A 12,032-nucleotide genomic window follows, 5' to 3' on the forward strand; every position below is an offset into this window, starting at 1 on the left:
CGAACATCCCGGCGCCGCCGGACATGCGCGCCGGGCCAACGGGATGGAGACTCAGCGCCGGGGGAGTGCCCATTCCCCCGTTGCCCGACGCCGTGGCGAAGCCGAGGTACTTCGCCGAGGAGGTCGACATCGTGCGCGCGTCCCTCACCGACGCCCAACTCTCCCTCCCCCAGTACGCCGCCGACAACCACGCGGCCTGGGCGGCGTACTTCGAGCGCCGCCAGCAGCAGCGACTGGCGTCCACCAACGGCGCGCCGGTGGTCGGCGGCCGGCAAAACAGCGAGGGGCGCCACCTCTGGTGGGGCGTCCCCGGCCTCACACTCGAGGGCGTGCTCACGTACCTCGAGGGCGGCAACGACCCGTCGTTGGCGTACCCCTCGGCGAGGGTGGCCGCCCCGGCGCAGCACCAACGCGTCGGGCCATGGGCGCCAAGGAGGTTCGGGTCCTCCTCGTCCTCTTCCTCCTCCCGATCCTCATCGCACTCCTCCGGCTCTCCGGCCCTCCTCGGCGTCAAGGCCGAGCCCGCGGCGGAGTCGCCGCTCGGCCGGCGCACTCGCAGCGCCGGCATCGTCATCAACGAGGGCGGCCGGCGCGCCTCGTCCTCGTCGGCTCCTCCGCGCTTCGTCAAGCCAAAGACGGAGCCGGGGCTGGCGCCGGTGAAGGCGGAGTTCGACGACGACTACGCGGCCCTCAAATGGGCGTGCCAGGACTCCATTGCGATGGAGAAGGCGCGCCGGGAGAAGGCGAAGGAGCGCCAGTGCACCGCCCTGTGCCGCTTCGAGGAGCGCCGACACGGCCGCGAGGAAGGCGGGGTCGTCGTCTTATGCGACAGTGACGACGACGACGACGACGACGACGCGCCGCCGCCTGTTCGCCAAGGCGACGTCGGGCAGGGGTCCAGTAGTGGCACCCGCGTCAAGGAGGAGAAGGCCGACGAGGACGATGGCGGCGACGACTTCAGCCCCTTTCTTTTTTTTTAGATTAGATTAATGCATTAGGTTAATGTAATGTTTGGACGAATTTCGCCGAAACTTGCCATGTTTGTCCGAAATTTAACTAGTTTTTATCATAACTTCGCCGAACGTTTTTTTTTTAAAATACGCGCCTGGGGGCGGCCCTGGGGGCCGACGGCTGGGGACCGACTCGCCCCCAGGGCCATTTTTTGCGCCGGCTAACCCCCAGGCGGCGCTTTTAGACGCCCCCTGGGGGGCCAACGGCTGGAGATGCCCTAAGGCTTTGTCACAAATTCAACTCCATTTGCATAATAATATTTTGCAGGAAGTTTTGAGCGAGAAAACTGCCGCCGCTCTATGGTTAAAGCTGGAAGGGATTTGCATGACTAAAGATCTCACCAGCAAGATGCATTTGAAGCAAAAATTATTCCTACACATTACCCGAGGGAGGTAATGTTTTGAATCATATTTCTGAATTTAAAGAGATCATATCTGATCTAGCTGCAATGGAGGTTAAGTATGAAGAGGAAGATACTGCTTTAATGTTACTTTGTTCACTGCCAAGTTCTTATACCAATTTTAGAGACATCATATTATATAGTCGTGATACTCTCACGGTTAATGAAGTTTATGAAGCTTTGAACTCCAAGGAGAAGATGAAATTAATGGTGCCTCATGATGGTTCATGTTCATCCCAAGCCGAGGGATTATCTGTTCGTGGCAGGACAAAGGAGAAGAACTCCAATAATGGAAACAGAGGCAAAATTAAAACGGCTATAGGGGCCGGTCGCAATCCAGAGACAAGAAATATTGCAGATATTGCAAGAGAGACGGGCATGCCATCTCAGAGTGTTTCAAGTTGCAGAACAAAGAAAAGAGGAAAGGTAACAAACAAGGTGAAAATTCTGCTAATGTTGCTCGTGATGATAATTTGGATGATGCTCTTGTCGTTATTACTGGATGTGCTGAGACCAATGATGAGTGGGTACTTGACACTGCATGTACTTTTCATATGTGTCCACATAGAGATGGGTTTAATAATTTTGATTCCACTTCTGCTGCTGGTTCCGTTTTGGGTTTTGATAATTCACCAAGCAAGATTGAAGGCATAGGTTCTATTCGAATCAAGATGTTTGATGGCATAATCAGAACTTTGACAGATGTTCGGTATATTCCGAAGATGAAGAGAAATCTTATTTCTATGAGTGCCCTTGATGCAAAGGGATACAAGTATTCAGGTGGAGATAGTGTTTTGAAAGTCACCAAAGGTTCCCTTATTGTGATGAAAGGTGATTTGAGTTTGACCAATGGTCTTTATTACCTTCGAGGTTCTACCGTTTCAGGTAACGCTACTCCAGCTATTTCAAAAAATTCTGATTGTGATGCTGCTAACCTTTGGCATATGCATCTTGGACATATGAGTGAACTTGGTTTGGCAGAGTTAAATAAGAGAGGTCTTCTTGATGGATATGAACCTGGAAAATTGAAATTTTGTGAGCATTGTATCTTTGGCAAACACAAGAGGGTGAAGTTCAACACTTCGACTCATACAACTGAAGGTATTCTTGATTATGTTCATTCTGATTTATGGGGACCATCTCGCAGAAAGTCACTAGGTGGTGCTAGTTACATGCTGACTATAATTGATGATTATTCGAGAAAAGTTTGGCCTTATTTCTTGAAGCATAAATATGAAGCATTCTCAGCTTTTAAGGAGTGGAAGATTATGATTGAGAGACAAACTAAAAAGAAGGTAAAGATACTTCGCACTGATAATGGTATGGAATTCTGTTCTAAGCAATTTAAGAATTATTGCAAGTCTAAAGGCATTGTCAAACACTACACCGTTCCTTATACTCCTCAACAAAACGGTGTTGCTGAGCGTATGAACAGGACCATTATTTCCAGAGCCCGTTGCATGTTGTTCAATGCAGGTTTGCATAAGCGCTTTTGGGCTGAGGCCGCTTCCATTGCTTGTTATCTCATTAACCGTTCACCATCTATTGCTCTTAATAAGAAAAGTCCAATTGAGGTATGGTCTGGTTCACCTGCTGATTATTCACAGTTAAGAGTTTTTGGTTGCACTGCTTATGCTCATGTTGATAATGGAAAGTTGGAGCCTAGGGCTGTTAAGTGCATCTTTCTTGGTTATAAGTCTGGTGTTAAAGGTTTTAAATTGTGGAATCCTGAAACCCAAAAGGTTGTTATTAGCAGAAATGTTATCTTTAATGAATCTGCTATGTTACATGATGTTCCATCTACTAATGTTCCTGTTGAGAGTGAACAGCAGCCTACTATTCAACAGTCTACTGTTCAGGTGGAGCATGTTATTGATTCAGGTGATACATCTCGTAATGAAATTGTTGATGCACATGATGAACCCGTCGTTAATGATGATAATGTCACTCCCATTCCAAATCAGCCTATTATTCCGCCCAGTTGGAATCTTGCACGTGACAGAGTTAGGCGGGGTATTAATAAACCTGACAGGTTAATTGAAGAGTGCAATATTGTTTCTTTTGCTTTATCTGTTGCAGAAGAAATTGAAGGTAATGCTGAGCCTTCTTCATATACCGAGGCTATTATTTCTGGTGATAGTAATAAGTGGATGACCGCTATGCATGATGAGATGGAATCACTTGAAAAGAATGGCACTTAGGATTTAGTAAAATTGCCTAGAGAGAAGAAACATATTCGTTGCAAGTGGGTTTTCAAGAGGAAAGAAGGTGTTTCTCCTAATGATGAGACAAGATATAAAGCAAGGTTAGTTGCTAAAGGTTACAATCAGATTCCAGGTATTGACTATAACGAAGTCTTTTCTCCTGTTGTGAAGCATAGCTCTATTCACACTTTACTCAGTATTGTTGCCATGCATGATTTTGAGCTTGAACAATTAGATGTTAAAACTGCATTTTTACACGGAGAATTAGAAGAGGATATTTATATGGAACAACCTGAAGGTTTTGTTATTCCTGGAAAAGAAAAGCTTGTCTGTAAGTTAAAAAAATCTCTTTATGGATTGAAGCAATCTCCTAGACAGTGGTACAAGAGATTTGACACCTTTATGCTCTCTCAAGGTTTCAAAAGGTCTAATTATGATAGTTGTGTTTATTTGAAAACTATCAAAGGTTCAACTATTTATTTGCTCATTTATGTTGATGATATGCTTATTGCTGCAAAGAGTATGTCAGAGATTAACGAACTAAAGAAGCAATTGAGTAATGAATTTGAGATGAAGGATTTGGGTGCAACAAAGAAAATACTTGGCATGGAAATATCCAGAGATCGACCATCTGGTAAAGTGTATCTAAGTCAGAAGGGATATATTGATAAAGTTCTTCGTCGCTTTAATATGCATAATGCCAAGCCAGTAAGTACTCCGTTAGCTGCACACTTCAAATTGTCGTCAGCTTTATGTCCTAAGTCAGATTCCGATATTGAGTACATGTCTAGAGTTCCCTATTCAAGTGCAGTTGGTTCACTTATGTATGCCATGGTTTGTTCTCGTCCGGATTTATCTTATGCATTGAGTGTTGTCAGTAGATACATGGCTAATCCTGGAAAAGAGCATTGGAGAGCAGTTCAGTGGATTTTCAGATACCTGCAAGGTACTTCTAATGCTTATTTACAGTTTGGGAAAACTAGAGATGGACTTGTTGGTTTTGTTGATTCTGATTTTGCTGGTGATTTGGATAAGAGAAGATCACTCACAGGTTATGTTTTCACCATTGGTGGTTGTGCTGTGAGTTGGAGAGCAACTTTGCAGTCTATTGTGGCTTGTTCCACTACTGATGCCGAGTATATGGCTATTTCTGAGGCATGCAAAGAAGCTATCTGGTTGAGAGATTTGTATACTGAGCTTTGTGGAGATTCATCTTGCCCTACCATATTTTCTGAAAGTCAAAGTGCCATATATCTTACAAAGAATCCAATGTATCATGAGAGGACAAAGCACATTGATGTCAGATTTCATTATATTCGAGATGTTGTTGCTGAAGGCAATTTGAAGGTATGCAAGATAAGTACTCATGATAATCCTGCTGACATGATGACAGAGCCAGTTCCGACCAATAAGTTTGAGCTTTGCTCAGCCTTAGTTGGTATTTCTCACTAGTCCTATGGACTTTGACGCACAAGGTGTTTATGCTGATTTAGATGGAGTTATTTACTTTCTTTGACTACTGGAGGGAATTTGGATCAAGGTGGAGATTGTTAAATTGTGATCCAAATTATACCGTGTTGGACTAGACGTAGTACAAGTGGTGTGGGCCTTTGCGTTGATGTCAACGCGTACGAGTACAACTCGTTTACTTGTCCTCCAAGGACTGTCATGTATTGCCCTCATATATACCCCATGTAGTCGCACCTAAGACGGTATGTCGTCTCGTGCTTGTAATACTCCTCCATCATAGTGATTGCGCCTTCGTGCGTCCGTGATTTTCTCCCGCAAGGGTTTCCACGTAAAAATCCGTGTCTCTTTGTCTCGTTTATTTCTCGTTATTATCTAACACAGCAGATTTAACAGGCTCAAAGCTTTTCTTCCCTGCAGGATAAAATAGGATGGTGGGGCTGCAACAAGAAATTATTAAGCGGACTCCGTTCGTAAAGAAATATAAGAGCATTTACATCACTACCAAACAACAAAAATTGAGTGTTTATATATATATATATATATATATATATATATATATATATATATATATATATATATATATATTTCCCATGGTCTTAAATTTAAGCAAAGGTATTGAAAAGGAAAACATGGCTAGTTATGCTACATGAGACAATGGATGCCTTTTATGATCGTTTTGTTAACACCTACTGAGTAGTTTCTTTTTGCCTTCGGCAGTCTCAAATGTATATTGATTCCTCTGTTTTACTCTCACCGTTGACTTTGTCAATACCACTTAAGCGGCGTTTTTAAACGCCGCAAGCGTGTTCCTGAACCTTGTGTGCAACTATTTGTCAACTTCAATTATTGTAGATTGTCAACTTCAAGTATTCTATATATATATACACTTTAGCTGGGTAGTACATGTACTTTGACATGTACTCCAGCATGTTTAGCAACTTGCAATGTTTGCACGGGTTCCATGACTCTACTGGCACAACACAGTAAAACACAGATGCTGCAGCACTTATCAAGTTAAGTTGTACGTTCTAGTTTAATGAAAAACATGAGTAAGGCAACTGTGGAAACTAAGAGGGAGAAACACGGACCTTGGCAATAACATAAACCCAGAAGGAACTACTTGGTCCAGATTCATCCGGAACTATTTGGTCCAGATTCTTACCAACAATAATGTCTACATCCTCGTCATTCTGCACGGGAACACAAAGAGCTCGCTTCGACTCAGGGGGGCGGCTCGGGCGAACCCTAGCCACCGCCGCCCCCGACCCTCCCTCCCTCCCTGCTTCCCCGCCCCCGTCGGAGGAGGCCAACAAGCCAAGCTCACCCAGCGGCCGGCGGACGGCGGGCCCTCCTCCTCTCTCCGCGAGGGGATCTCTGGCCGAGATGCGATGGCCACCCTAGGCGCCCGGCGTGGAGGCGGAGTTGGCACGTTTGGGCGACGGCCCGATAGGATTCCGGCGGGGCCAGACCGCCATGGCTGTGGGGGCAGCATGGGGCCGGCCATGGCGGCTGGCGGCAGCGGATCTGGGATTTCCCATCCCAGATCGGTTCTCCTCCGTCATCACGCGGACGCCTAGGGAGGCGACCCTGACCTTGGTGGTCATCTCCTTCATCGAGGGTGGTCGGCTTGAAGGCTGGGTGGTCGGATCTACATCTAGGCCCGGCTGTGAGTCAGGGAGACGTAGTTGCTGTTCAAAACCGAGCCGAAGGCGGGCGATGGCGGTGTTCTGTGTTGTTACCTTGATGAATGCATCGTTGTGTAACTACTGTTGACCCACTCGTGTTGCTACGGGGGAAACCCCGGGATCTAGTCTTCCAGATCGAACGATGGCGGCACTGCGGTGTCGTTTCTCTCTTGGGTACATTGTTTGTGGAGTAGCGCTGGACGACAGAGGCAGGAGGTGGAGCGGCTTTGCCTTGCACGGAGCTTCGGTAGAGATGTCAATTCATGCCTGGAGAACAGGTGCTACGTAGTGTCATGCCTATTCAGCAGGTGCTACGCACTATAGATCTTTCAGAGACTTCAAGTTGCGTCAGTTGGTGGTATTTGGTGGCATGATGCTGCGGTGTACCGGCGGCGACCGCAACGTGCTCAACAGTTTGCATGTAGGGAGGTGGTGTTGTTGGTCACCGTGGTGGCGTCGATGGATGGCCGGACATGCAGATCTCTGTCCTGAAGATGGGTTAGCGGTTCGATGATGATGGCGGCTTCTAAAACGTGTGCATGTGGTGTACGCTTTAGGTTAGCTACACCGGTTGTAGGTTCCAATATGTTATGCGGATGGATCGACGATGGCACCGGTTTTAGATATGGGGAGTGAGAGCACTGCACATTATCGAGTTTGTATGTGTGAGTAGTGGCTTCGGGTAGTTTGATGTATGTTTTTGTTGGATCTTAGTTGAATAATTAATAAAGATGGTTGTATACATCGATTGATGCAGAGGCCAGGGGTTTTAACCTACTTTTCAAAAAAAAAGTAACGAGTACAAAAAGGGAGAGAGCAGATAATTTTGCTCATAGATTCAGGTATAGCATGAGCTTGTCTTCCAGGAAATCTTGAGCAAATCTCTGGGTATTAAACAAAGGACCAACAACATTAATTTTTCTAGAACAATGGTTGTTCAGACTCTCCTCTCATAGCCGAACCCCCAATGGAAAATGACAACAAGGCAATCCGTGCAGTTGTTTTTCAAGAAATAGCTTTGTTCTGCCACAAGTTGCTACCTTCACTTGTAACCTGGCATGTGTGGGTATATTTCAAAAATTACCTTGATGTTGTCCATTGACATTTCGCCACCAAGGAATAATTTCTTAGCATCTTCATTCCCAGTGTAAGCAAGAGCCTCCAGAGTGACAAAACATGAATAAATACACATTTGTTGCATTATGTTTCTGTGCAATACACAAATGTGCAAATGAAACACGGCAGTGCATTACTGTGGTCTGTTGCCCAGAAATACCAAAGTACTTGGCAATTGGTTCATCAACCTCCTCGCTGTCTCGCTCCACGAAGACAAATAAAAGTTGCTGATGCTAATCAGCAGTTAATGAATTGCAAGAAAACGAACTAAGAATATTATGTTTTACCGGTCCTATTTGCGGGATCTGTTTGGCCGCAACCCACGCCAGCCTTTAAAACGGTTGATTTTTTCACCATTTCAGCACATATGTGTCATATGACATACAAATATGAAGCCAATATAAAGTAAAATATGAATATCTTTAATTGTACAATACAACAATAATCCAAATTACAACAATAGTTCCAATCAAATAATTAAACAATAATACAATACAAGAATGGTTCGGAATGCAAATAATGGTTCAAATCACACAAGAATGGATATGAAATCTAATGAATAGAAGTGGCAGCCTACTGCCCATGCAACTGCCAGTGGTGCTCAATGAGATCTTGCTGAAGTTGGGTGTGTGTGCACAGTCTTTAGTCTCCTGGTAAGTTTGAAGAAATAATTCAAGTGGAGTTGCTAGCAAGTTTGTGTATTGTGCATTAGTTGACATTGACAGAATTTCACAATATGATTGGTGTTTTCTATGCCTAAGCTACATGGTTTATTCAATAAAGAAAGCAAGACTGAACATCACAAGCAACAAAGAGTTCATTCCTGGAGGAAGCAAGTTACTTATGGTGGTAAGAATATTTCCCACGTCCAAATTTCGGTAATATTTCTTTTTCTATCTACCATACTAAAAAAGTTATTCCCTCAAATTGACATTTCTGATTTTCATTATGTCTCTATTTTTCTTTTCATTGCCAGATATCTTACTTTGAGTTCCTCATAATAACCGAATTCAAGTTGTCAATTATTGAACCAAGACTCCCATTATGGTCAGCAAACATGCTAAATTATTAGAGGGCACTCGATGCACTCCATGGCAAAAGCAATGAATATGGAAGACTACTGGTATGCCTTGTTCTACATAGATATCACTTCCACATAAGATAGTTCTACTTCCTGTCTTTAATTTTCAGTTTAAAGTTTTCTTTACTAGTTTACAATGAAACATTTTATTAATATTTAACATCCTCTTCTTATCAAACAGATAAAGCACATCTTCTCCACTCCATTCAATGATTCATCTTTCGCCAAACTACCTGAAGAAATATCAGAATATATTGATTCCAAATTCACATAAATCAGTCTCACAAAAGTAAGTTCTCTTACTTCTTTTGGTCTTTCGAAATAATGACAACTATTCTCTCACTGTCATTGTCATTTTGAGTCTTTTTAACATCATATACTCTATCATTTACAGGACAAGATCATTCTTCAAATGAAGGCTGAAGAATTCTACAGAAATATCATTCAGAACTCAACACCTACCCTGAAGAGCTATGTCGGTGATATGCATTCTTCATTTCTGAAGGTCGGGACATCTTCCAGCGGTCCAAATCTCCAATTCAAATCAGCTCTTATGAAAAACACATTCAAAGTCCCGCACCTAACAATTATTGGCTACACAGTCACCTCCAAATTTTCCAGTGCTAGACGTTCCAATAATAATTGATGAACATAAAACAGTCTAGATAGATGAAATTCTTCAGGAATTGATTTTCTTCGGTCTGTCAACATGACATGTCCCAATTTCTCTCTCTCTTTTATGGTAATCTACCGTCTTTCGAAAACTTGCTTGCCTGAAGCTAGTCCAAAAGAAACACCTAGCACTGATGTTTCAACATTGTTACATCGTAAGTTGTTCCTTTCTATCTCTGCATCACATCATCTTTTCTATCAAAAAATAGATCATGAAATAAATCATAACAAATCTTCTTTTGTTTCTACAAGATACTTGTCTAAACCAGGATCCCGAAAGAGAAAAGTAGAAGAAACAAAATTCAGCTTACCACTGTTCAGATTCTTATTACTAGAAGAGCGCTTTCAAGGTCATTTTTATTAGCAATTTCCTTTTGTCCAAAGAATTTACATGGCGTACAGATGAACTGAGGTGTTAAGATTATCATTTTTAATGTTCCCTCTGTGCTTTTTTTGCAACCAGATTATGTTGATGTTGAACTGGATAAAGGTTGGTTGCTTGCTGAACAGAAATTATTAGTTGACAATAGTCTCATCAATACAATGCATGGCAATTCAAATGGAGAGCCTGGTACAAGCACTCAATATGTAGGCACATGTTGTCCTTCTTTTGATGCAATTACCATTCAATTGACATAGTAGGGACTGTGCCTCTCATTTCTGATAGAACTGCATCAGAACCACCTAGACCCTTTGCATCTGCTTCGTCTACTCAGTTTAGCCTCCCAGCATATCGATATAGCAGGAAATATAATAGTCATGTTAACCCCAATGTTCCTCCAAATGAGTGCCCAATAAGGAAAATGGATTTCCTATCACCGAAACTCTACCCAACCAATATTGGCACACCTATCAAAGATCCTTTGCTAGTTCAAGCACTCGAACAACATGAAGCGCGTTCAAGTAAGTTTTCAAAACTAGAAGGTTCAACTTGGCAACAATGTGTAAACACATCTTTCAAATTTGGGACACTAGTAATTCAAGAATAAACAAAGGCAAGTAAGCAGGTCATTTTTTTCAAATGTAATAGAGAATGATTTCTACCAGTCCTTGGTTGGACTTCTTTCCAAGTTAACTTACAGCTATGTTCTACATCATTCGAACATAAACAAATATATGATATCCTCACTTTTTGTCATGCTTTTGTTTACTTTCTTGATGTTGTTGTTCTGCCATGAACATCCAAAGGATATTCGAGATTGAAGGAGTCTGGGTGGACCAGAAACTATAACTCTATCATTCAAGACTGGTGGTTGGATAAATCCTCAGGTTGTTGGCTGTTTTGCAAAACTAAAGAATAAAAACCAGCTCAGCCGAGGAAGAAAAGGCCTTCTACTAAACAGCGAATTATTAGAATACATAGTTAGCATCGACGACATGGTCAGCATATATTTTGTGTTCTTTTCATCTATTGTCTTTTTCACTTCGATGATCTTTTCCTTTTTCTAACGATCAATCAGTTTTTGGAAAACAACCATGGAGGAGAAACTAATGAACCCAATGCTAAATCATTCAGATCCTGTAAACCAACTAATCTTACAGGAAACTAATGTTGGCTTTAGTTTATTGAATGCTTCCATGGTAAGAACATATTTTATCAAAAGTACTGTTATAGATTTAGTTTTCACCGAGGTTAGACTAATAGTTGTTCCTTTCTACAATTATGTAGGTAAAATGCATGTATTCAAGGAAAAACAATGGATATTAATCGTCGCTAACTTCAGAGCCAAATTTTTTGATATTATGAACCCTTGCTACAGTGATGATACATTTTTACCAACAATTAGTGCAGTAATCTACAACTTCAAGGCTTTGTTCGCTACTACTGTTGGGGAACGTAGTAATTTCAAAAACTTTCCTACGCACACGCAAGATCATGGTGATGGCATAGCAACAAGAGGGGAGAGTGTTGTCCACGTACCCTTGTAGACCGTAAGCGGAAGCGTTATGACAACGCGGTTGATGTAGTTGTATGTCTTCACGATCCGACCGATCCAAGCACCGAACGTACGGCACCTCCGAGTTCAGCACACATTCAGCTCGATGACGATCCCCGGGCTCCGATCCAGCAAAGCTTCGGGGATGAGTTCCGTCAGCACGACGGCGTGGTGACGATGATGATATTCTACCGACGCAGGGCTTCGCCTAAACTCCGCGACGATATGACCGAGGTGGAATATGGTGGAGGGGGGCACCGCACACGGCTAAGGAACGATCTGTAGATCAACTTGTGTGTCATGGGGTGCCCCTGCCCCCGTATATAAAGGAGCAAGGGGGGAGGAGGCCGGCCCTAGGAGGGGGCGCACCAAGTGTGGAGTCCTACTAGGACTCCCTAGTCCTAGTAGGATTCCACCTCCCTTGTTGGAGTAGGAGAAGGGGAAAGAGGGGGAGAG

The sequence above is a fragment of the Triticum dicoccoides genome, chromosome 5B (genome assembly GCF_002162155.2).
Source record: "Triticum dicoccoides isolate Atlit2015 ecotype Zavitan chromosome 5B, WEW_v2.0, whole genome shotgun sequence".
In the NCBI taxonomy this organism is placed as follows: domain Eukaryota; kingdom Viridiplantae; phylum Streptophyta; class Magnoliopsida; order Poales; family Poaceae; genus Triticum; species Triticum dicoccoides.